The sequence below is a fragment of the Lontra canadensis genome, unplaced genomic scaffold (genome assembly GCF_010015895.1).
Source record: "Lontra canadensis isolate GAN:19392208 unplaced genomic scaffold, GSC_riverotter_1.0 scaffold17, whole genome shotgun sequence".
Taxonomy (NCBI): domain Eukaryota; kingdom Metazoa; phylum Chordata; class Mammalia; order Carnivora; family Mustelidae; genus Lontra; species Lontra canadensis.
The window spans coordinates 23,416,700-23,444,200 of NW_022631011.1; the positions used below are offsets into that span (position 1 = coordinate 23,416,700).

At 37.8% G+C, this 27,501-nt stretch overlaps 1 protein-coding gene and 1 pseudogene across 4 annotated transcripts in view; both read right to left on the reverse strand.

Moving 5' to 3' along the window:
- GREB1L (GREB1 like retinoic acid receptor coactivator) overlaps positions 1-27,501 on the reverse strand; it is a 269,159-nt gene that overhangs the window by 171,097 nt on the left and 70,561 nt on the right. For 3 of the 4 annotated variants that reach the window (XM_032859794.1, XM_032859789.1, XM_032859795.1), the window contains exon 2: positions 23,179-23,267. The exons of the other annotated variant lie outside the window; for it this stretch is intronic. The gene's annotated coding sequence lies outside the window, so the exon portion shown is untranslated. The remainder of the gene's footprint in view (positions 1-23,178; positions 23,268-27,501) is intronic. 4 annotated transcript variants of the gene reach the window in all.
- LOC116868949 lies at positions 13,154-15,121 on the reverse strand (annotated as a pseudogene).

The following is a 27,501-nucleotide window of genomic DNA, read 5'->3' on the forward strand; positions in this document are numbered from 1 at the left end:
AAAATCTGGCTGGAACGACTACTGATTTTTCCTGGTGAAACCAATATGCCCATTGAGACATTGGGACATGCCCATTAAATCTCACCATTCATTAGATCATTGTTTCTCACAAAGTCTAGTTCAAAGACTGCATCAGAATCACCTGAAGAACATATTCACCATGTAGGTTCCTTACCCTCTCTCTCTCAGAGACTGCTGAGTCACTTGCTAGATAAGGACTCAGGAATCTGCATTTTGGATACCTCGGAAAGTGTTGCTATATTTAGCAAATAGGCAACCCTAACCCCAGATGATTCTATGATATTCAAGTTTGAAAATCACTTATTTGGAAAAAAGAGAAAAGAGGGGAGGATCAAAATTGCATATGATTGTTAAATGGGATGCTTATTTATAACAATATGTCAGACACCTTAAAAAGAAAGAAAAAAAACCCCCTCATTTTCTGATCTTAGGACTGGCTACTTGACTACTTTTTGCTTCAATATCTTCCTTTGGAAAATGGGGGAAAAAAAAATGATGGTGCCTCCTAACCCCCCTGCCACTCTAGTTATGATCAAAGATGGTACCTAAGAGCACAAGAGAGTTAGAAAAGTCATAAGCCATTTTGCTGTAACAACAGCAAATTGCTCCTGGGATGAGCACCATGTACACCCCCACCAATTTTTGGATGCCTGTGGCATTTGACCTTTACCTCTTCCTCTCAGACTGTCCCTAGCAGGGAACAAAAACATCCTAAAAAATCAGACACTAGGTTTTTAATTGTAAAACTTAGAAAAAAAAATCAATTGGCACATTGAAAACAATCCCCAAAATTTCCTAGGGTAATACTATTCTTGTAAAACCTCATAAAAATGCTTTGGATGAAACATTACATTTAGCACCCCCCCAAAAAAAAACCAAAACCCAACTCCTCTAGGTTTTATATTCCACCCCCACCAATAGCTTCAAACCAAGTTTCAAGTAATAGTAATTTGATTCTGTGTTACATGAAGGTTGTATAGCTAAAGAACATTGTGGAATGTTCAACTCTATCATAAGAGGCATCGAGCCTGTGGAATTCTAAGGGAAAGAAGACTGCAAATGCCACTCCCATTTCATGGAAAAATTAAACAGAAAAACTGCAAAATTACTAAATACCAATTATTAAAGTAGTTCACTACAGAAGGGAGGGGAGTTCTGAGTAAATAGTCTAGGAGCACAAAAGGGTGGAGGTGAGCACAGAAAGACATATGGGGAGTCTGCAAAGGTAAATTTTGATGATTAGCAGTATCCTGGTGGTTAGTAAATACCACTGTGCCTCAGAATCACAGTACTGTTGCCTTTGACATTCTGCTCTGGGTTGTCAGTCTGTGTATGCCATAAAGGGAAATTGAAAGTTTAGTCACATTAAGAAGAACTCAGACACAAATAAGTATAATCTGGCTTGACTGAAGGGAGACCCAGCAGAATATGTTTGCCTGTTCTAGTTTTCCAGCTGTATCATTAACATAAGGTCCCGTTGTTGCTTTACTACTAACAGATATGTGGGAGGCTGGGTCAAACATCATCTGATGTCATTCCCAATACGAGGGTTTTGTTTGTTTCTGTATGATGATGCTCTTGGACTGTTAAAACAGTCAGTCTTTCCTCATTATAATTACACAAGTCGCTTTACAGAAGGAAGGAAGACACCTGAATCACACGACCAGGCATAGCCAAGGGAGCATGTGAACTTTCAACAAAAGAGGAAGCTTTGTACCAGATGTGAAAAAGTAAAGTTTATTTTTCCATTTAGTTTGTTTATTTAGGTAAGAAGGAAGGAGACAGCGGCTGCTTCCCATTCCAAACTGCTCAGGGAATGACTTTTCTTTCTTTTTTATAAATGAACAAAGTTGGCTTACTGCAGTTTCCAGAGGGATCTGGAAAGGAACCAAGTCACTAATGATTACATTTCATCTGTAGCTAGTTTAACCTTTGAAACCTGCCAATCAACACAGAAGACCAAGAGGAAGGTCAATGAGCATGGCCCATCTAGCATTCTCATGCTGTTTAGATAGAAAACAATTTATTAAAGATATTATTTTAAGAAATACAAAGCACATTATAGAGACTATAGCCCAGTTCTTCATAAGATCCGTTTAATAGCTGAGAAACCCTGAATCTTAGTTTATTTTTCCTTTTTATCATTGTGATTAAGCAGCAGAGTGATAAAACTTTAACATTTAAAACAAAATAACCAAAGGAAAACATCTTTTGTCCTTGATTCATCTATCTTTTCACATTATTTTGGTCTGACACACCATTTGTTTCTAGTCTAAAGATCTTCTTGGTATATATCCAAGAAATTGTCAAATTGTCAAAATATTCTTCTTAATCCTCACGGTATTACATGCTATTAATAAATAATATAAAATACACCACAAAACAATCATTGATATTTTGATCTTGTATTCATTAGCAAAAAAACCCAAAAAAGCAAAAAACAACAGGCTACAAAATGTTAAATGGCTTTTCCCTCTTCTTTTACACATCCATTAAAAAAAAATGCTTACTTCTCTTTTTTCCCCATAATATCCCCTCATCCTGCTTCTTGCAGGAAAAAAGAGAACACCATCACTAAAATTAATGGAGCATTGGTAAAGTATTTTGGGTACAAATGACCCACTTTTATGTACTGCCAGAACAATTCAGCAAGGGTTTAGGAAGGAGAAAACCTGAAGTTCCTTTCCATTGAATTCATGCAGCTGGTGGTGATAAATTGATTGTTCTCCTTTAACAGCAGGGTCAGAAAGACAAAGAAGGAAACATTTTCTATAATTGCCTATATTTTTTATTAATTAGTAAATTTTTTTTTCTTTAAATGTCCTATGTCATCAAGATTAGTCACCTCCAGTTTTAATTAAATCCCTCTTAAAGGTAAACTCATCCTGATAGAAAGCAAAAGAGGGGTAACGGGATGATTTTCTTTAAGTAAGACAAAATGCAAAATGGCCCTTCTTTCTAAAGGAAGGAGAAAAGGGATTGCATCTACTTCTGGACCTCTGTTTCCTGGTATTGTTTCTTAAACACTCTGTGTGTTTCATGAAAATCATCACTTTGGTTTATCATCTTTAAAAATAACCAAAAATAGAACTGGTAATACACAAAATTTTAGATCCTGTGTGAAACTCAAGAATCCCACACTTTGAACTTAAGTCTATTCTTCTAAGTACTACTATCAAGTGTGAGTTAAAGTAAGACATACTTACTGGGTCTTTGCTATGAATTCTCACAAAGATCTGCATCTGGCCCTATAATGACTGTTGTTACTGCAAAAATTACAGTTGCTAACATCAGCTAACATTTAATGCTAAATTTAAAGATATTTTTCATGCAATCGAATAGTTTTTTGTTTTTGTTTTTGTTTTTTAATTTAAAACCAGAGTGTAGCTACCATTTCATAGCAGTAGTGTTGAGGCCCCAGGAAAGGTAGGGAAGTGTCTAGAGTGGAGCAGTCACTGCAAATCTATTCTCAAGGCTCAGATGTAAAAGTATGCCACTGGTGATACAGTATTCACCAAGTCTCTAAACTTAACACACTGAACAGAGTATTAACAATGGGTACAATTAGTAATGAATGCATATGTGCAGGTGTGTGCATGTGTGTAGGGCATAGAGATGTGTGTGTGTGTACACTGTCATGCCTCCTTCCAGACATTAGATTTCTGGGAAATTTCAACTACCTAGCCTTGAACCAGTCAAGCACCTGGAAATAAGAGAAAAATAAGTTTTCACAGGGAAACCAAGAAAGAAATGCAATGAATCTGTATTTCAGGTGTAGGCTCACCCTCAGGTATAAAGCAAAATAGCAGTTTACCAGCAACACGACACACTGGTTCCAGGGAGAAGTGATAACTCACCTGAAGAAAAGAGACCCCACATGTACACAAAGTAGACAGTAATATATATAGAGTGAGCGAGCGAGAGAGAGAGAGTAAGAGCACTACTCAGGCTATTTAGAATAGAGACAAATATCCCTACACCCTACACTAAATGCTTCAACAGTCACTGAAGACATCACTATAATTCAGCGAACCAGAGGAGCAGATCATTATAACGAGGACCCTGAGTCCGTTAATGTGCATTATTTAAAGGGGAGAGTACTGACTAATGTATTGTAGATAGATCTTTCAATGAAATAATTTTTTTTTTTAATTTTTGAGGCTTCAGTTACCTGGAAAATAAAGTAATACGAAACAACTTAATTATGCTTTATGCAATGTATTTTGTCTCTAACTTTCAAAGGTTTTTCTGAATAGTCATTTGTTACTCTCAGCGAAGTTTCAAGGAATGTAATGATCTTAAACACTATCACTATTTTCAACCACATTAAATGAGACAGTTAAGAGTTGAATTTTTTAAAAGATACCTTTTCCAGTTATATTTGCCTTGTTAAAAATTGTGTCTACCAAGCCACTGTACAAGTTTGGAGTTGTATTGCTGTTACGTTACTGTAATAAGCTTCCATTCCCGGCTGATAATAGGTTATCACCTATACTATTGTCATGTGATTTTAAAATCTGGTGTACAAGCTCAGGTATCAAATCCTCTGATGAGATGTGCATGAAGAACGAGGAGGAGGAGTTTCTGGAAACAAAAATTCTTGATTCATTAATTACTTGTTGAACGTCCCAATGTCATGGGTGTAATCCCACAGTCCTGGAGGATGCTTAGAAAATAACAGAAGAAGATTTCAGATATTCTGAAATCTTTAACTCTCCTTCTTTGAAAAAAAAATCTGTCACAAGTCAGAAGGATAATGTCTCTTTTCACCCAATGAGAAAGCTGTTCTCACACGAGCATAATTAATCTTCTGACACCATGACAAAGAAATTCCTTAAAAGGATTTCTCCGATTTCCTCTCAAGACAGAAGATTGTCTTTATCCATCATCTGTTCTTCCTGATCCCTTCTTTTTGAATATCCACATCAGCAGAATTGTCCATCAGAAGAGACAGCAGGAGGGAAATCTCTGCATGATTGATAGGGCCCCAGTGCTCTGCAGGCTATTTAAGTGCAAGCGTCCATTGTTGCAAACTTACTTTACAGCAGTTAAACAAATATAATGGTCGCCAATTCAACCATTGTGCAGCTTAGACTTGACTAAAACTAGTAAGCGAAGTTTGCTAATGACAAGGCACTGATTTAAACTTTGCAGATAAGTTGGCCTGGTGTCTATTTTGAAAAGAAAATATTCTCCAAGTCATGAAACAGTCTATGTGTATTCAAAAGTGTTACAGACTAGACTGTAAGTAGATGGACATTCCCATTAAAAGACAAGAAAAGTCGGAAAATTTTTTATCCTAACAGTTACTCAGTACTTCTTACCTACATGGTGGCGATTTGGGAAAACAAAAAACAAAAAAAGTGCATTATGTTACCATCCGGAAAATGAGGTGTATCAAAAAAGAAAGTGGTACAAATGAGGTGTGTCAAAGAAGAGAGTGGTACCAAGGCTGTCTTAAAAAATTTTTTTCCAACTCATCATAATGGAGTTTTTTTCAAAGATTTAGGTATATTCAGGTACTCTGATCCCCGTCTGTATAAGAAACGGAAGCCATTTGAGACCCCTTGTGAGGACCTGCCACTTCCTTGGGTAGAACTAGTGAACAAGAGCACTACAGGTCGGTGTCAAGTGGAGGAGCCAAGCACACTGGGCAAGGTCCCGACCCACAGAAAATGCAACCCTGGCTCCCCTTTCAAACAATCTACACGAAATGGAAACAAATCTAGAAATCTCACTAAGCTGTGGTAAAAGCACACCCAACATCAACAGTCGAGGTTACAGCATGCTCTGTGTTCTTTACAGATGTTGCCAAGAAAGGCCACTCGAGCCCAGACACTAGGACACACTGACACCATGTGTTCTGTTTGCACCACAATGACCTTGACTACTCAGTTCTTGGACGCACCCTGTGAAGATATCTGTTTATCCTTCCAAGCCCTAAACAGTGAGGCCAGCCAGCCCTCACAGGCCAGGACCCCTGCTCATTAGGGCTTCCGTTGGGAAGGCTGGAAGGACAGTCAGTGCCTGAACTATGTGGGGCCTCCTCCAGCTGAGCACAACTGGTGGCTGGCCCACAGCCAGGACCCACATGTTCTGTGGGCCATAAGAAAACTGGTTTTGGTTTTTCTTAAATTACAGAGTTATCCTCAGGACTGATTATCTCTCTGAAGATTTAGGGGGAAAGAAGTATATCCAGGATAAAGATCTAGGGAAATCTTTTGTGGTAATGAGGAACCCTAAGCAGTTTGAATGTAGAATAGATTATAGAGTATGAATTTAGAGAAGCTGGAAATCAATGGAGAATGAGCGTTATTATAGGGACATGGGAGAGAAGGCCAGATGGAGGAATTCAGAGTGCTAATGGGGAACTCTGTCACTAGCTGAGGACCCAGAAGTCTCCTCAGGACTTGCATCACCAACAGCTCCACATTGTTGGTTAACAGGTCTTTTGTGAATGGCTTGTCTTCCCAAAGGGATTGTGTCTGTGCTGAGGCAGAAAGGGTGGGTGACAAGGACCATTCTTCATTGTTTTTGTTTGTCTTCTATACAGCGTATGGCACCTTATCCAGATCAATAAACACTTTAGCTAGTTAGAATGGAAACCGAGTAACAGGCTGTTAGTTCTGTCCAAGGCCAGGTGGGTAATACCTTGGAAGGGGACCTTGAGATTAAGTCCAAGTTCAAGAGGAATACTCTCTTGTCTATAATGATCCTTGGAATTAAATCCTTGATAAGAAAAACCCACCAGTGTACATGGGAAATCTCTGTACCTTCCTCTTAATTTTGCTATGAACCTAAAATTGCTCTAGAAAAAATAAATCTTTTTTAAAAAAAAGCCAGAACAAAACAAAACAAACCCTATCAGTGGTCACAAAAACTCAGGGAAAAACAAATATTTTAGTATTTTGCCCTTCAGAGATATCTTTTTAAGACAAGGATAAATTGTAGAGTGGTCCATTACAAATGTTTAACACTAAATGTGTTCACAGAACTGACGTTGGATTAAGACATGCGTTCACCGGATTCCAGCTCCCCTGTTTCCATGGGTACATATGATTCAGTCTCTCTTTGCCTCAGTTACTTCATCTGTAGATTAGGGATGATAATGGAGCCTATACATTCCAGGATGCTGTAAGGATTAAATGTAAATCCTGGCATTTGGCAAACACTCAGGACATACAACAGATCATTACGGATTCTCTGTTGCCTCTTTCCCCCTCATTTATACAACTCTCCAAGTGGGTACTTTCAGCTCTATTTCTGGGAGTTTATGTTTTCTTTTTTTCTTTTAAGATTTTATTTCTTGGGGTTCCTGGGTGGCTCAGTCATTAGGCATCTGCCTTTGGCTCAGGTCATGATTGTGGTGTCCTGGGATCGAGCCCCACATCGGGCTCTCTGCTCAGGGGGAAACCTGCTTCTCCTTCTCCCACTCTCCCTGCTTGTGTTCCCTATCTCGCTGTGTTTCTCTCTGTCAAATAATAAATTAAAAAATCTTTAAAAAAAATTTATTTCTTTATTTGAGAGGGAGAGAGAGAGTGAATGAGAGCACAAGAGCAGGAGGAAGGAGAAGCAGACCTACCGCTGAGCAGGGAGCCCAATGCTAGGATATTGACCCAAGCTAACGGTGGATATTTAACTGGCTGAGCCACCCAGGCACCCCACTGGGTTTATCTTCACACACACACACACACACACACACACACACACACACACACAAACGCGTGCGTGTGCGTGCGCTATAGCAGTCTTTGGTGCTAAAAAAGGGGTAGACCCAATAAATTGAGCTAAGCAGACACTTCTGAATGACCAAGAGAAAAGAATGAGGACATCAGACAGAACAAGCAAAGAAGAACAGGGCAGGCCAGAGTGACACAGCGGCTGGAAACAGATACTTTCTGAGGACACTATTTGAACTATTGCTGGCTTGTGTGCTACATTCTGCCTCATCCAGCTCAGCTTCACCACCTGGTTTCCTGGTTACCTTTGCACTACCTTCAGGCTGGGGTCTTACTGGGATACACAAAGCACATTCTGTACTTGTTTTCTTTCCCACTCAATTCAGTGAATACTTATTTTGTTCCAACAGTTGCCAAGCATTGCTATAGATGCTGAGGATCCATTCATGAATAAGACTACCACCTAGAAGTTCACAGCTCAGAGAGCCTTACTTGACAGTAGTAGAGAGCACACATAGTACAACGGAGAACATACATGGTGTGATAGCCAACATGGTGCAATTGAGAACATGTCTAACATAATAAAGAACACATATGGTACAATAGAGAACATGCATGATGTAATAGAGAACGTGCATAGTGTGACATAGAACATACATGGTATAATGGAACACACATAGTAAAATAGAGAACATAAGTGTAATAGAGAACATACATGGTATAATAGAGAACTTGCATGACATAATAGCACACACGGTACAATAGAGAACATGCATGATGTAATAGAGAATGTGCATAGTGTAACACAGAACATACATGACATAACAGAGAGCACATCTGGTATAACAGAGGACATACATGGTGTATAGAGAATACATATAGTGCAACAGAAAACATACACAGTATAACAGCAAACATATGTGATGTAATACAGAGCACACATAGTACAACAGGGAACATACATGGTGTAATAGAGAACACACACATGCAACCAAGAACATACACAGCATAACAGAGAGCATACATGGTGCAAATGACCTCAAGTTAGGCTGAATTTGGATCAATTCTGATTCAGTGGTAGCAGCCCCCTGTAGAAATGGCTCTAGTGAAGAATGTGGAGGCTGTGTCCAGGCTTGGTGGGGAAGTATCACCATCAGTTAGCAATGTCTTCCCTGAGTGTAGTGGAGGCAGATAGAGGTATACAACAGAGAACATGTATAGTGTAACAGAACACACATGATGTAACAGAGCACATACATGGTGCAACAGAGAACACACATGGTATAACAGAAAATATACATGGTGTAATAGAGAACAAAGATGAGCAGGAGCTTGCATGACAGAGAAAGGATGCAGTTGAAGACATTCCACAAAAAGAAAACAGTGGGGCCAGGGTACCTGGGTGGCTCAGTTGGTTAAGCAACTGCCTTAGACTCAGGTCATGATCCCCAGGGTTCTAGGATCAAGTTCCACACCAGACTCCCTACTCAGCAGGGAGCCTGCTTCTCTCCCTCTCCTTCTGCCCAACCCCCTGATTGTGCTCTCTGTCAAATAAATAAATAAAATCTAAAAAAAAAAAAAAGAAATTAAATTTAAAAATTAATTAAAAAAAAAGAAAACAGTGAGGCCAAAAGAAGTAGGTGTGACTTTGTGTGTGTGTCTGAGTCCTAGAATGCGTGAAGGCAGAATGACAGGAAGTTCGGTTAAAGAATGAAGTGACATTAAGAAAGTCAATGAGGGGGCACCTGGGTGGTTCAGAGGGTTAAGCCTCTGCCTTTGGCTCCGATCATAATATCAGGGTCCTGGGATCGAGCCCCAAATCGGGCTCTCTGTTCAGCAGGGAGCCTGCTTCCCCCCTCTCTCTGCCTGCCTCTCTGCCTACTTGTGATCTCTGTCCGTCAAATAAATAAAATCTTTTTTTAAAAAAAGAAAGAAAGGCGATGAGGCTTTAAAATTTTTTTTAACAGATAAAGGGGAGTCATATGATAGAATTTGTTTTTCAAAAAGATAATTCATGGGACCAAATGGAAGACACTGGAATAGGAACAGGAAAAAGAGTCAAAGAGCAGAGAGCTTGAAAGGGATTGATTAAAATGGTCTGGCAATTGGGGCACCTCGGTGGCTCAGTGGGTTAAAGCCTCTGCCTTCAGCTCAGGTCATGATCTCAGGGTCCTGGGATCTGGCATCAGGCTCTCTGCTCAGCAGGGAGCGTGCTTCCCTTCTTCTCATTCTGTAGGTCTCTCTGCCTACTTGTGATCTCTGTCTGTCATATAAATAAAATCTTAAAAAAATAAAAAATAAAATGGTCTGGCGAGAGACAATGAGGAACAAGGGCAGTTGAGATGGATATTATTTATTTAACTTGGGTAGGTTCCTGAACTGGCAGGGTTTAGTGACCCACTGGACATGGGGTGGAAAAGCCTTAGGTAAGGGGGAAGTTTCTAGTTGGAGCCCTTCTGGTTGGAGCACTAATCATGCCATTAATTTGGATGGGAGTAGTAAAAGAAGTGTTGACCTTGTTTCTGTGTGTTTGAATTTGTAGAATCACGTGCCTGAAGGCCTTTTGCTTACCCTTTGTCACTAACACCTGGGCCCTCCAGGAGGAAATTTAAGAATAGATTGAAACCTTAAAAAAACAATATTTTTCCATTTGTTTTTAATAAGGTGTTCTTTTATTTCTACTTCCTTATCAAGTAAATCCTATGGTACCCACCACAAATTCTAATTTTTAACAATTGTCTCAGAAATGCAAAGTTTCGTGATTTACTCCGTAGCCGAATGGCTCAACGGATTTTGTGGCTAGACTAGTCTTTAAGTATGAGACAGCAAGGTGAAAAAAAGAAGAGCAGACGTCTGCCAAAAGGCTACATGTGCCAAATGGGAAACGACAACACATTTAGAGAAAGAGGAAGAAACAACAGGCTGGTTAATACCTCGATTTTACTGCTAGCAACGTTTCTCAATGGGAAGAACTTGTTTAATGACCAGTTTCATATATTTGAGGTCTGGATCAAAGAGAACACAAATCTTTTTTAGAAAGTAGTAGCCATCTTATCCTCCTATTACTGTTTTTAGGGCATCTATGATATCAGATTAAAAGATGATTTGTATTCATGATTAACTAGAGTGTTAGAACTGTAAATAAAATTAATATGACATTTTAATGAAAAGGAATTTGGCTAATTCACTAAACTACATGATTACCCAGCACATTCATGGTTTCAAAAAAATATCAAAGTTCTTAATTTAATTTTAATTTTTTTACATTTTTTATTTTAATGCCAATGTAGTTAACATATAGTATCCTATTGGTTTCAGGTGTACAATATAGTGATTCAACAATTCTGTACATCACTCGGTGCTCATCGGGATAAGTGTCCTTTAATCCTCATCCCCTGTTTCACTAATTCCATCCCTAACACCTCCCATCTGGTAACCATCAGTTTGTTCTCACAGTTAAGAGTCTGTTTCACTTTTATAAAAAGAATATAAAATTAGGATTGTGGACAAGGTTGTTGGAGCTCAAACAGTCTCTCTTGGACCATAAAGCATCGTTAGGAATGAAAGCTATCCACAGAGGAACAAACAACAGAAGGGGCTCAGGCCCCTGACAGCACATGTCACCACCTCAGCCCTAGATTAACTTATGTCAGAAATGGTTTCCTAGAGCAGAAAAGTAGAGTAATTCCCCTTACACGCATTTTTGATTATAAGGGTTAAAATGAGAAACTATTTTCTGGTTGATTTTTAGAGAGAGTATTTTCTGGTTGATTTTTAGAGAAACTATTTTCTGGTTGATTTTTTGCTAGTTGTATAAAATTTCCAGTTACCTGTTATTTTATCATATGAACATTTCCTTTCATATGTCTTTTAAAGATTTTTCTTTATTTATTCAACAGACAGGAATCACAAGTAGGCAGAGAGGCAGTCAGAGAGAGGGTGAAGCAGGCTCCCTGCTGTGCAGAGAGCCCAATTCGGGGCTTGATCCCAGGACCCTGAGATCATGACCTGAGCTGAAGGCAGAGGCTTAACCCACTGAGCCACCCAGGTGCCCCAATTCCTTTCATATTTAATCAAGATAGAACTTTCCCCTAGGAGCCACAGGATACTGAAGAAAGAGATATATCTGCGTTCAACCTCCCACAAATGAAACTCTTAGGCAGGTTTTACTATAAACCAAAATGCTAGGATACCACAGGGCTTTTCAGTTAGGTTCAGTAAAAATGAATTTGTTATTTATGTGCTAGTGTTCAGTCACTTCATTAAAAAAGTATTGATAAGGGGCACCTGGGCCTTTGGCTCAGGTCGTGATCTCAGGGTCCTGGGATAGAGCCCCGGGTCCAGGTCCCTACTCAGTGGGGCGTCTGCTTCTCCTCCCTCTGCCCCTCCCCATCCCCTGCTTGTGTGTGGGCTCTAAAAAATAAATACAATCTTAAAAAAAATGTATTGGTAAGAAGCATAAGTATGTATGCCCAAATTTTCCAACAATTCAAGTACAGTAACAACTTCTCTTTCTAGGGGTCACTGACCCAGAATTCTCAACTACTGTAAACACAGTCCACTGTCTAAAAGTAAGCAGATAAGTATACAAACAGACACAACAGACTGCACAAAGTTCACATTCTAAATGTATTTGCACTTCACTCAAGGGGAGCCATCAGGCACTTACCCAACTTATTTCCTTTCATTTGACACAGTTTGAAGGAGTCTGGAGATGGGATTCCTAGCTTTGACAGATTGAAAGTAATGAGATGCCAGGCATAAGGACGATGACAATAAAAAAGGAAGTGAAAATTTATATTTGACACTTCACGGTGAAGACAGAAAAACAACTTCAAAGAGGAGACAAGAGAACTTAAAATATTCAGCAATCTGGAGCCATTTAGTTTAGGAGTACATAGTTCTAGTCTGTGGCTTGGCCCAAAATTAAGACATTGAATATAACCGAAATAATCAGGATAAATTTATACTTACTAAGCAATCGATAAACTATAGTAACCTTTTGAAAACTTTCTATAAAGTTGTTGCTTTTTAAAATCTAAGCATTTCAGAGAACAAACTCTAGAGGTCCCTTACAACTAAAAAGTTCTGTACATTAAATTAATCTCTGGAAAATTCAGGAACTCTTTCTTTCCCAAGGATGTGGATTATATATACATTTCTCTTACAATTAAAAATTAATATTTTAGTAGACAGTGTGCACCCACAGCAATATACAGGCATACTCGAAAATATTATAGGTTTGGTTCCAGACCACCACAATAAAACAAATATCACAATAAGCAACTCAAGTGAATTTTTTGTTCTCCCAGTACATACAAAAATTATGTTTACACTACACTGTCATCTATGAAGTGTACAACAGCATAGTGTCTAAAAAACAATGTACCACCTTAATTTAAAAATACTTTATTACTAAAAAAATGCTAAATATCATCTGAGCTTTTAGCAAATCATAATCTTTTTGCTGGTGGAGGGTCTTGTCTTGATGTTGATGGATGCTGACTGATGAGGGTGTTGGTTGTTGAAGGCTGGGTGGCTGGGGCAATTTCTTAACACAAGACAACAATGAAGTTTGCTGCACTGAATGACTCTTCCCTTTATGAGTAATTGCTCTGTGGCATGTGATACTGTTTGATAGCATTTTACCCACAGTAGAACTTCTTTCAAAATTGGAGTCAATCCTCTCAAACTCTGCCACTGTTTTTCCAACTAAGTTCATATAATATTCTAAATCCTTTGTTATCATTTCAACAATCTCCACAGCATCTTCACCAGGAGTAGATTTCTTCTCAAGAAACCACTTTCTGTACTCATCCATAAGAAGCAACTTCTCATCCATTAAAGTTTGATCATGAGCTTGCAGCAATCTTCATCTTCAGGCTCCACTTCTAAAGCTAGTTCTCTTGCTGTTTCCATCAACCCTGCTGTGACTTCCTCCACTGAAGTCTGGAACCCTTCAAAGTTATCCATGAGGGTTGGAATGAATTTCTTCCTAACTCCTGGTAATGTTGATATTTTGATTTCTTCCCATGAATCATGAATATTCTTAATGACATCTTGAAGGGTGAATCCTTTCCAGAATGTTTTCCACTGACTTTGCCCAGATCTATCAGAGGAATCACCATCTAGGACAGCTATAGCCTTAGGAAGTATATTCCTCCAATAATAAGATTGAAGTCAAAATTACTCCTTGATCCAGGGGCTGCAGAATGGATGTTGTTTGTGGGCAGGAAAACAACATTCATCTCGAACATCTCCATCAGAGCTCTTGGGTGACCAGGTGCACTGTCAGTGAGCAGTAATATTTTGAAAGGAATCTTTTCCTCTAAGCAGTAAGTCTCAACGGTGGCCTTAAAATAGCCAGTAAACCATGTTATAAGCAGATATGCTGTCATCCAGGCTTTGTTGTTCATTTCTAGAACACAGGCAGAGGTGATTTAGCATAATTCTTCAGGGCCCTAGGATTGTCAGAATGGCAAAGGAGCACTGGCTTCAACTTAAAGTTTCCAGCTGCAGTAGCCCCTAACAAGAGAGCCAGCCTGTCCTTTGAAGCTTTGAAGTCAGGCATTGACTTCTCCTCTATAACCGTGAAAGGGCAAGATGACATCTTTTTCCAATAAAAGGCTGTTTCACCAACATTGAAAAATCTGTTCAGTGTAGCTGCCTTCAATAATGATCTTAGCTAGAGCTTCTGGGTCACTTGCTGTGGCTTCTCCAACATCACTTTGCTGTTTCACCTTGTACGTGTTGACGTCATGGGGGTGGTTTCTTTCCTTAAACCTCATGATCCACACTCTGCCAGCTTCAGACTTTTCTCCTGCAGCTGCCTCACCTTTCTCAGCCTTCACAGAACTGGAGAGAGTCAGGGCCTTGCTCTGGATTATGCTTTGGCTTAAGGGAATATTGTGGCTTGTTTGATCTTCTAACCAGACCACTCAAACTTTCTCCATCTCAGCAATAAAGGTATTTCACTTTCTTATCACTGTGCATTCACGGAGTAACACTTTTCATTTCCTTCAAAAATATTTCCTTTATAGGGTGCCTGGGTGGCTCAGTCAGGTAAGTGTCAGACTCTTGATTTCGGCTCAGGTCATGATCTCAGAGTCTTGATATCAAGCCTCACCTCAGGCTCCATTCTTGGCAAGGAGCCTGCTTAAGATTCTCTCTCTACCCTCCCCTCCACCCTGTTCCTCCCACTTCAGTTCTCTCTCTCTCTCAAAAAAAAAAAAAGACAAAAAAAAAGAACTTTCCTTTGCATTCACGACTTGGCTTTGGCACAAGAGGCCTAGGTTTTAGCTTATCTTGGCTTTCAACAAGCCTTCCTCATTATTCATTTCCAGCTTTTGATTTAATATGAGAGACACATGGCTCTTCCTTTCACTTGAACACTTAGACAGCACTGTAGAGTAACTATTCATTGGCCTAATTTCAATGTTGTTGTGTCTCAGGGAATAGTGAGACCCAAGGAGAGGGAGAGAGATGGGGGAAACAGCAGGTCAGTGGAGCTGTCGGATCACACACAACGTTGATCAGTTAAGTTCATTGTTTTACAGAGGTACAGTTCATCGTGCCTCCAAATAATTGCAATAGTAACATCAAAGATCACTCATTACACTAATCATACCACAACAAATACAATAATAATGAAAAAATTTTAAATATTCGAGAGGTACCAAAATATGACAGAGACATGAAGTGAGCAAATGCTGTTGGAAAAATGGCAGACTTGCTCAAAGGCTCAAAGCATTGTTGCCAGAAAACTTCAATTTGTGAAAAAAAAAAATTTTTTTTTTAAATGCAGTATCTGTGAAGAGCAGTAGAGTGAAGCACCATGAAACAAATTATGCCTGTATATATAATGAAAAGTAACTTCTTTCATGTACTAGTTCTCCCTAGGGACAACAACTATTAGCAGTTTCCTGTTTGTTCTTCTTAGGAAAGATGGAATAGAATTGAATATAAATATACACACACATATATAAATGTACGTACTGACATGAAAGGTAGCATACTACAAACACTCTGTATCTCACATTTTTCTCTTCACAAAAATCCCATGTTTACTACTGTACTTTTTATACTTTAATAATTAATTCATTTATAATTTATTTTGTTATAAGATATGGAACATGGGTAACTTTGTTTTCCAATGGTATCTGATTAACTTAAGCCCACTTGCTGAATAATGCATCTTTCTTCCTCTGATTTGAAAGGTCTCCTTTATCATGCGCTAAGTGCCAGTAGGTATTTAGGTCTCTTATAATGCCTTCAATGTTATTTTTGTTAATATCTGACAGATCATTCTCCATACCCTTACTGTTCTATTTTTTTTTTTTAAGATTTTATTTATTTATTTGACAGACAGAGAGCACAAGTAGGCAGAGAGGAAGGCAGAGAGAGAGGAGGAAGCAGGCTCCCCACTGAGCAGAGAGCCCAATGTGGGGCTCGATCCCAGGACCCTGGGATCATGACCTGAGCTGAAGGCAGAGGCTTTAAGCCACTGAGCCACCCAGGCGCCCCACCCCTGCTGTTCTTACTTAGATTCTTCTTGAATTTATTGTTTAATTTTATATCTGAACTTTAGAATCAGTTTATCTGGTTCAAAAAATCATTTTGTTATTTTGTTTTTATTGTGATCTCACTACATTTGTATATTAATTTAGGAAAAATTTATATATCATTTTGGAGCTTCTTATCCAAGAAGGATTAGTCTTCCTCTGTGGCCCTAAGTAGCATTTTAAAGTTTTCTTCACCTAAATCAGGCCTTCCCAACCTCACCATTATTGACACTGGACAATCATAAATGTCTCTAGATATTGCCAGATGTTTCCCAGGTGTCAAAATCAGCCTCAGTTGAGAAAACTGATCTGGATCATAATTCTCTCCAATTTTAATATCAAGGTCTTTAATTTGTTTTTTCCCTTTTTTTTTTTTGCTAATCTAAATGGCATCTTTTCTTCTAGTATATCACCTAGTAAGTTGTTTGTATGTACAAACACTACTTATATTCACATCTAATCAAATACCCAGCTATTTTCCAAATTCTTTTATTGTATATAGTAGCTTTTCGGTTGATTCTCATGAGTTTATAAGGTAATCACATTATCTGCAAAATGATTAAGTCACCTCTTTTTAAATTCAAAAATTTTTAATCCCTTTCTCTTTCTAACTGCATTTTCCAGTAGCCCACAATGATGATAAATCAAGTTGGTAATAGTGAGCATCCTTATTTTGAATGCTTCTTAGTATTTCCCCATTTAGCATGATTCTCATTTGTGGTTAGCACACCATGTACCATGTAAAAAGGAATAATGAATTATGCAAAGGAAGTACCCATCTCTTGTTATTTTTTTTTTTTTAGGAGTTTTAAACCAAGGGCAGATGTTGAATTTACAAAGCACCTTTTGTAAATATGAAGATAATCATATGCTTTTCATTAATGCAGAAAATTATTTGAGCAATTCTAGAATTCTTAGCCTCACTTTAATAATATATCATTATTTTAGAACGATTTTGTATTACTTGTAGTTATCTCTTTTATGCTGTCTTTGCTGGGTTTTGATATCATTGTCACGATAGCATCATAAAAAGAATTTTAAAGCTTTCCTTCTTTCAAATAAGTTAAATAGAACTGAAACTTTTCTTTCTTAGGAGGTTAGTAGAATTGGCCCATGAAAACATCTGGGATTGGTGCTCTTTTGGAGCAGATCTCTAACAATTTTCTCTTTTTATTGTTGATTGGAGAGTTTAGATTCTTTTGGTCTTCTGAGGTCAGTTTTGATAATTATATTTGCTTATAGAATTAACTATTCCATTATAGTCTAAAATTGCTGTGTATAGTTTATCAATATAGTCTTTTTGGACTCTTCTTCTTCTTCTTTTAAGATTTTATTCATTGAGAGAGAGAGAAAGAATACAGGCAGAGGGAGAGGGAGAAGCAGACCCTCCACTGAACAGAGAGTCTGATATGGGGCTCGATTCCAGGACCCCAGGATCATGATCTGAGCTGAAGACAAGACACTTAACCGACTGAGTCATCCAGGTATCCCTCCTAGGATTCTTTTAACCAGGTCTTTTTTGTGTATGGTTGTTTCCTCATTAATATTTATTTTTTGATTTATGCTTCCTTCCTCTTTTTGTACTCTATTATCTAGAGTTTTATCATTTTTACCCCTAAAATCAAGTTCCTGCTTTACTTTATTGGTATTCCCATTTTTTTGTGTTTTAATCAATTTATTTGTTTCTACTTTTATTATGATTTCTTACGCTTTCCTTGGATTTATTTTGTTGTTCTAACTTTGGCTGACTGCACAACCCTCTTATTTTTATTCTGTTTTGTTTAGTAATATAAACATTTTAGACAATAAATGTTTTTCTGTATGCTGCCTTAACTGTATCTAGGGCTTCACTGTACAGTGGTTAAGAACCCAGGTTCTTAACTACCTGGATGCTAATCCTATTTACTTCACTTACAATTTGTGAGATGGGAAGCAGTCACTATTCCTTGTTGTGCTCTATTTTCTCATCCACAAAATGTGGATAACCACAGTTCCTTGAATGAATAGCTATCATGAGGATTAAATGGATCAATACTTAGAGCAATGCCTGACACACAGTAAGAGCTTAAATAGTTCCTGAATGAATTAATTACATGATAGATATGTTTAATCTTAACCTTAAATTATATTTTACATTATGTTTTGTTTTTATTGCTTCTTTCTTTTAAAAATAATCTTTTATGATGTGAGCTATATTTGCTTTCTGTGCATCTGTATGTATGTTTCTTTTGGTAATTTTAAAGTGTTTTTCATGTTTGTTAATTTATAACTTTATAGATTACATTTAATCTTCTATTTTCTTTATATATTATCTACTGACTCCAAACTGAATAAGACAAGTTAAGTATATGTCTACTTCTTTCTTCCCACCATTTATCCTTCTACCTGATTTTATTTTAATATTTTTCTGAGTTCTTACCCTCATAGGTTTAATTATACTTATCTATTACTGATTTATCAGCTTTATCAGCTTTATCAGCTTTAAACTGAATCTTTTTTAAAAAAAATTTATTTGCTTATTTGAGAGAGAGACAAAGAGAACACAAGTGAGGGGGAGATGCAGAGGGAGGAGAAATAGGGTCCCTGCTCAGCAGGGGCCTAACACAGGGCTCAATCCCAGGATCCTCGGATCATGATTTGAGCTGAAGGCAAAAACTTAACTGACTGAGCCACCCAGGGTCCCTAAATTACATCTTTTGACTACTGGCTATAAAAGATGAGGACTTTAGTGTTTTCAGTCATACACAGCATTCTGTCCCCATTTCCCTTGAAATTTTTAAGTATCATTGTCAGTTTTTAAAATTTATTATTTTCCCAAATATTCTGAAGTCTTATTTCTACAATTTAATGGATTCAATGTGCTCTTCCAGTTGATCCCTGTGACAGTTTGTTCAATAGTCACAAAAGACTCTTAGGAGCTATATTCCTGCATTCTTACATGTTTAAAAATATCTGTCTATCATGGCTAAAATTAACAACTCAGGAACAACAGATGTGGAGAAAGGAGAACCCTCTAACACTGCTAGTGGAAATGTAAACTAGTGCAGCCACTCTGGAAGATAGCATGGAGATCCCTCAAAAAGTTAAAAATAGAGCTACCCTATGACCCAGTAGTTGTACTATTAGGTATTTATCCAAAGGATAGAAACATAATGATTAGAATGAGTATATGCACCCCAATGTTTATAGCAGCAATGTCCATAATAGCCAAAATATGGAAAGAGCCCAGATGTCCATTGACAGATGAATGGAAAAAGAAGATGTGGTATGTATATATATTCCATTGTATATATATAAATCAAACAGAATGAAATCTTGTCATTTGCAATGATGTGGATGGAACCAGAGGGTATTATGCTAAGTGAAATAAGTCAGAGAACGACAAATATCATGTGTTTTCACTCATATGTGGAATTTAAGAAACAAAACAGAGGATCATAGAGGAAGGGAAGGAAAAATAAGATGAAATCTGAGATGGAGACAAACCATAAGAGACTTTTAATCATAGGAAACAAACTGAGGGGAATGGGGTGGGGGGATGGGGTAACTGGGTGATGGACATTAAGAAGGGCATGTGATATAATGAGCAGTGAGTATTAGACTGATGAGTCACTGACCTCTACCTTTGAAACTAATAATACATTATATGTTAATTAATTGAATTTAAATTTTTAAAATGTGCATCTATTTAAAAAAAAAAAGAAAAGGAACATGGGGGGAAAATGTCCTTTTTTTTTTTTTTGTGCTACTGCCAAGGCTTTTGTTGTTAAAATAGTTGTATTTTTCTCCTCTGCTTCTTTGCTGAGTTTTACCACATTCATTCTTCTGCTGACTTGCTATGAAGTCCCTGAGCTCTTGTATCTTTGCTGAAACACTAGTTTTTTTAGCAGTGATTACAATATTAAATAAATACATATATATATATTTAATGTATGGGTTGTTTGGTAACAATTTCCGTATGTTCATCTGAGGCAACATTTTTTTTTTAAGATTTATTTATTTATTTATTTGACAGACAGAGATCACAGGTAGGCAGAGAGGCAGGCAGAGAGAGAGGAGGAAGCAGGGTCCCCGCTGAGCAGAGAGCCCGATGTGGGGCTCGATCCCAGGACCCTAGGATCATGACTTGAGCCGAAGGCAGAGGCTTTAACCCACTGAGCCACCCAAGCGCCCCGCAACATTTTTTTTTTATTGTCAGTATTCTCCATCTATCATTTTTAATTTTTTTCAGGTCATAAGAATGTACATATTCTATGCAGTTTCCTTTTTGGTTGTTATTCATTCCTGAATGAGGTGATTTCTTCTGGGATTCTCTAGTTCATAGCAAATTCATGTGGGAAAAAAAATGAGGAACATATTTTGAGCTAGCAGGAATTTACTCTTTGACACATTGTGTGTGTGAATTATTTTAGCTTTAACTTTTCAATCAAAAGAGAGCAGTAGTCAAGGCCTGTTCAAAATAATATCCTTTTTCTTTATTTTGCCTCACTCACAGACTACTTTAAACAAATGTTATTTCCTTGGGCATTCCTTATTTGGCCTTGACTACTTTTATTTCTTTAGTCAAACCAGCTGCAAAGAGGTTTTGCATCAGCTTGCATAGCCATTCTCATTGTTCCAAAGAATTATTGGTTTTGGCAACAATAGTGCCCCATGTTCTGCCAGCCTTGTTTCAGGTCTGCAGCTGTAGGGTCTCTCTAGGCAACTACCTATACCCTAGTTTACCTTCATTGTATTTGGCAGTGCTTTCTCACGCAGTTTGGGGTTTCAGGTGTCCTCTAGGTTTGCCCCAGTTAGGATTTTTTTCCGTCCTAGTTGCCATTTTCAAGAAAAGAAGGGAGAAAATACTAACTTTCGTCTGTAACTAGAACTGGAAATCCTACCCAATAAATAATTCTAACTCTAAAACTATCTAACAACTCAATTTTTCTATGTTAATTCTGAAAATACAATATAAGATTATCTGGCTTTAAGGCATAATTTCCTAACATCATTCATCAACATACTTAAATGTAGATGGTAGAGTTTATAATACAATAACTTTCTCACACACATGCAAAGATCCATTTATACATTTAACTCAAAACATAAATGTGAATTCATCTGCCAATCTTTGAATGAAAGGAAAGGGCTTTTACTTTGGGTATGAGTCAACTGTTTGTAGGTTCCTCTAATGAACCACATCCTTAATGCATTATCTATAATTTCCAGTTCCCATCTGTTTATTTTTTTTTTTAAGATTTTATTTATTTATTTGACAGAAAGAGAGACACAACAAGAGAAGGAACATAAGAGGAGTGGGAGAGGGAGAAGTAGGCCTCCCACTGGGCAGGGAGCCCCACGGGGGGCTCAATCCCAGGTCCCTGTGATCTTGACCTGAGCCGAAGGCAGATGCTTAATGACTGAGCATCCCTCTAGTTTCCATCTGTTTAGAGTGAAATGATTTAAATACACTTATGAAACAATGTAAGTCCAGAATACTTTTAGGTCTTTATGATTCTCCCCATAAATATCTTTCATAGTACTTTTGCCACACCTGTCTCAACAGGAATTGTTTTTGGCAACTCACCTCCGTCATGTCTGTTCAAATTGTTTAACCTAATTTTCACATAATTAATAACTATTTTTTAAATTTATATTTTATTGGTTATTTAATGTCTAATTAAATTGTATGCAGTAACAACTGACAAATACATATTTGGCAACAAACATACATAACTCCTGAAAGCAGAAATGCTCGGACTATAAGACAACAGCCATGACTATTCATTCATCTGTCAATGTGCTGTCACAGGCAACTGGAAAGCACGTTTTACATATGAGATTGAGAACCCTGGTTCCTCCTACAAGGCTGAAAGCATCATCACTATATTCTGAGTCTGACACATCCCACATATTGTTTTTGGTATGCCTTATATAAATCTCTGGTATTGGCATGTTAACTTACCATTTATTCCTTCTTCGTGAAGGTAGAGAACAGAATATGTTCAAAAAAAGTATCTGAGTTTCATGTGCATTAGATTTACATTATTTTGAGTTTTCTTAATTTTAGAAAATTTAGAAATTGTTGGAAGATGGAGACTGATTATAACTGGCTTTTACCCATAGACATGTGTCTTATAGTCAAGGTCACACTAGTTTGTTGGAAAAATCTGGACCAGCTTTTAAGAGGCACACAATTAAAAGAATGTAGAAAGGATAGGGAGAGTTTCTAAGGTCATTAGCTGTCTAGATCTTGGGAGAAAACAAAAGCAAAAAAACCACAAGTCCCCCTATGGACCACGGAGTTTTTATTTGAGTTTAAGGACTAGTCCAATATTATTTGTTGTTTTACCCTTAACTTTCTTCTTTTACTGTGGTCTGATCAAACAGATTTAGATTCTCTAGACATTTGTTGAGTACTTACTACATACTAAGTTCTGAAATGGTTGTTTTCACGAGTATCATCTCATTTAACTCTTACACTAATTTGGGAGACATAATTTAATATGAGGAGATAGATCAGCAGAGCTAGATCTTTAAACAAAGATACTCAGATATAAAAAGTCAGGCCTCAACTGCCTTCAGGTCTGTGCAGGGCTTTTCAGTGGAGTAGGAATATGGGATCATAGCCCTTGGTCCCACAAAGTACATTCCATAAACTGATGCTTGTTTTACTATTACAAAATTATTGTATAATGAATTTGCAATTGTTTTTTAAATGTTATATAACTTGGGATGGGAGAATTTTAAAATGTATTAGGAAAGAAGGTGCCTATTTCAACAAACTTAAATCTTGTTGCTAAGAAACAGTAATAAGAGCAATTTTTAAAAAGTCATTCATAATAAGTGATGGTAACAATAAGGACAGTATAACTGTATTTCCATAGGTGCCCTCTTTTCAACAACTTAAAACAAGTTCTGGAAACATTACTTACTTTCACAAGATCCCAATAACAAGAGGTGGTTGTGACTGCCCGTAAACATGGGATAGAGCAAGCTCCGAAAGTCCCAAGAGCCCAAAAGCCTGTGGACAAAGCAGGAATAGAATCTCAGTGCCTGGTGTTCCATTCATTAATATTTCATCTCTTCAGCCACCATCAAAATGATCACTGCTATTTGTCAGAGACAAAAAGATCTGGGAGACAAATTTCAGCTGTAACCTTAACAGTGTTCTAAACATAATATTGCACCTTTCCTGATCTTCTATAATTTGAGCCAGACCTCTCTTCAATCACTTAAAGACTGGAACAAAACGAAATTGTTCATGCCCTAGTTTTGGTGTTGCCTTCAATAACACAAGTCCTAAAAGAGGTAGATTTGTTTTTTGCTTGTCATAAATGTGTTTCCCTGGTTTATTGCAATAAGCAGACTATAGGTAGGAACTCTTTCTACAGTAAAATTAATAACTGCGTTCTCCATCCAGGCTCCAAATGAATTTTGAAGAGATGTCTCTATTTTGTGTGCCTTTCTACCGAGTTAACAAAGGTATCTAAGATCATGGATAGTCTCTAGGGAATTCTGGGTTTAAATCTGGTTTAAGTTATCTTAACACAGATGTATAAACATTATTATTTTTTTTTCTTGGTGAAATTCTCAACAGACCCAGAAAAAGTGAACTGTCAATGGGCTCCGCCACCACTAGTCACAACCACTTTTATTTCACTCTTTGTACTTACTAGACTTCTCTAGCTGATCATTACAAGCTTTATGTGTTATCTTTCCTGTTAATCTGCAAATGTCCTGAGAGAGCTTCTATTTCTGCTCTATCCCTAGCTCACACATCATAGAATGGGGGATGGTAGGGATAGCAAAGCAGCACCAGTGTCCTCCTGCACCCCACGTCTTCCTCATATGCTAGTAGCATGACTCCCCACAAACATCTTATGATATAACCATCACTATCTCCATTTTCCAAAAAAGGAACTTGAGTTTTAGAGAAGGTGAAAGACTTCCCTAATGTTACACAGCTAGTAAAAAGTCAGGATGAGATCCAAACTGAAGAAAGGCAATAAATGCTATTTTAAAGGTCAAAGGAGAAAGAAAAATGAGCTTTTCCAGCTTCCTCAAACCTGTGACAAAGAAAACCAATTACCATAATACTCTCCTGCATTTATTCAGAGTGTAGGTCAAAATATTAGGAGAATTTGTAAGTCATTTTCTCTTGATTATCACTGCAATACATGCTCTTCATAGGAAATAAGGCAAGCAAACAGAGAGAAAGTTCAATACCTTAAAAAAAAATCACCCCCAACTCAGCACTCAGAGACAATTACATTTAACGTTCCAGCATGTTCCTTTCTAGTTCTGTTTTCCCTTCTAGTTCTTTTTGTATACATTTTCTCTACATAATTGAGATTAGTCCAAATATTCACTATTAAACCTCTTTCACATAAAATCATAATGAAAACATTTCTCATGTTATTAAAACCTTTTATTTAACATTATAATGGGCAGCACTGCCCTTATACCAGGTTGCCCAGGACCCACGGTTTTCCAGCAGCCCTGCTCAGGCCCTCATTTCGCTATACCCCTTGCCATGAGAATGGGGGTCCATAGGGAAAGAAGAATGTATCCACACAGAGTCTGTGTCATCCTTCTAGAACATTCTCTAGATACTCAGAATCCTGGAATTCCATGACCAAATGGCCCCGCTGAGACCTTCCTTCTCCAGTCTTATTCCCTGAGGGCCAAGAGCACAGCACTGTACACGCCAGACCCAGGAATGGCCAAGTGATGCAAGGGTGTTGATGGATTTTGGGTGTGAGAGAATTGAGTGCCCTCAAAAGCATGTGTAAGACTCCTCTTGATGAGGCTGAAACAGAGCTAGAAGGAGTAAGAGGCTGGCTCTTCCCATGCCATCATATTCCAGGATGGGATTCCAAAGAATCTGAGACTTCGAAATTAAAATATGGCCTTCTAGGCCATTGTCAAAGCCAGAGGATGACACATACTCTATGAGTTTCTTACTTGATTTAAAACTTTAAAATATTTAGACATGTTATGTAAGTAAGCCTCTATTTGTCCTCTTGCCCTGGGCAGCCAAAATATGGAAAGAAGCTAGTAATGTGCATATTTTTGCATGCAATATCATAATATTCTTCTAATATTGAACACTTAAATGGTTCCTATAAATTTTTAAATGATATATGTTAAACATCTATACATAAATATTTACCATACTTGCTAATTACTTCTTACGATATACTCTGGGAAGAAAAACCAGTGAGCCAAAGAATATAGACTCTTCACAACCAAAGTCTTAAACTAATGGCTGATTAATGGGAGATCTCACTGAAAGCAACCCCTAGCTCTCTACCTCTACCTACATGCCAAATCCATTGGCTTATATTAATGATTACAGAGGCCATGTCTCCTTTTAATGACTTTTATATATGGTCATTTTGTTTCAAGACAGGAAGCTGACTCACAAAATATCTTTTTTTTAAATTGAGGTATAAATGATATATAATATTATATTAGTTTCAGGTATTTTACATAATGATTCAATATTTGCATATATTGCAAAATGATCACCACATTAACTCCAGTTAACACCCACTAAGTAATTTTTGATATGCTTTTAAAAATCCATTAACTTTCAATCCCTAAAATCAGGAACAGGCAAACCATGGCCCTTAGGCCAATCCCAACCTACTGCATATTTTTGCAAATAAAGTTTCACTAGAACACAGCCATGCTCATTCATTTCCATATTGTGTACATCTGCTTTCAGACAACAGTGGGAGTGTGGAGTCTTTGCAACAGAGACCACCTATGGCTGGCCCACAACTCCTGAAATCTTTACTATCTGGCCCTTTGGAGAATAAGTTTGCCAGTTTTGATCTGCAATTATCACAGAATACAAACCATGAAACAGGAAATTAGCTACTGAATAATCATAAAATTACAGTAGGTTCTCCCCCATTTCACAAATCAGATGCCCTGGTCTCGGCGGGTTTGCTATGGTATTGCTGCGGACATTCGATCAAGCAGCTCATGCCTTCTCTGCTTCTCAGGCACCTACTCCGTGCCCAACAGACCTTGGATCAGGTGCTGAGAGCTCACAGAATGAAAATTAATAATTTTTGTCTTCGAGGAGTTGATACATGTGCCTACTATATGTCAAGGAGTCCTTTTGCCAGGTTCTTGGGAGAATAATGCTTTGTTTTGGACCTCAAAGAGATTCTTGGTTTTCCAAATGTGTGTTCAGGTTTTCACAAAAGGAACAGGATCGTTCCAATCTTCCTTTACTAAAGCAGCTTAGAGACTGAACCGCAATAATTAGGCTCCCTTGGTGAAAAATCACTGAGGGCAGACGTAGGAAGAGCAGGCAAAACAAATGATTCCTATGTATCAAGTAATCCCTCAAGAAATTTCCTTGATGTTTCTGCTTAAGCCAGTCAGGAAAATGAACTGCCCACTTTTTGACACCAGGATGAGCAAGAGATTGATAAATGGCCCTTTGCTCACCTAAAAATTAAAATTCCTATTTATGAGGAGTGTCTAGGTGGCTCAGTCAGTTGAGCATCTACCCTCGGCTCAGGTCATGATCTCAGGACCCTGGGATTGAGCCCAGCATCAGGAGCTTCTTCCTCTCCCTCTGCCACTCCCCCTGCTCGTGTGCTCGCTCTCTTTCTCTCTCTCTCTCTCTGTCAAATAAATAAATAAATAAATAAATATTTTTTTTTAAATCCTGTATATGAGAAAAGCCTACATGTGAGTAGCAAAACAAGTCATTACTATTGCTTTACTCTTCATAAAGATAGAACAATAACAGAGTAATTGGCTTTGGGAGAGGACATAAACCTGAGCCAACTATTTCAGAGGACTCTAAGGAATGTGGTTTGAATCCAAGTTTGAGGGATTTTTTTGGCATTTTAGTGGAAAGATAAAAGGGAGGAGAGTTTATTTACAAGCCAGATACCTTCTCACTTCTTCTTGGCACAATTAACCTCTTATGAAATTACATTAGAAAACTACAAACCAAAAGCAAAGGTCTTGATTACTCTGTGGTCTTGGATCATTACTGGTACGGCTATCCTCTATCATTGGGGTAAAAGAGACGATTCTTTGTGGATTTGTGCTCCTCCTCTGCCTCTTATGAGCTGGGCAAACTTGTGTAAATTTCTCCACTGCTCAGAGCCTCATCCTCTGCAAAATGTTGATAATACCACTCACTTTTCTGGGCTCCTTCACAGATAAAGGAGGTAACACAAGTCAGCTCATAATGGGCATAACAGTTATGGGCATTTAGTCAG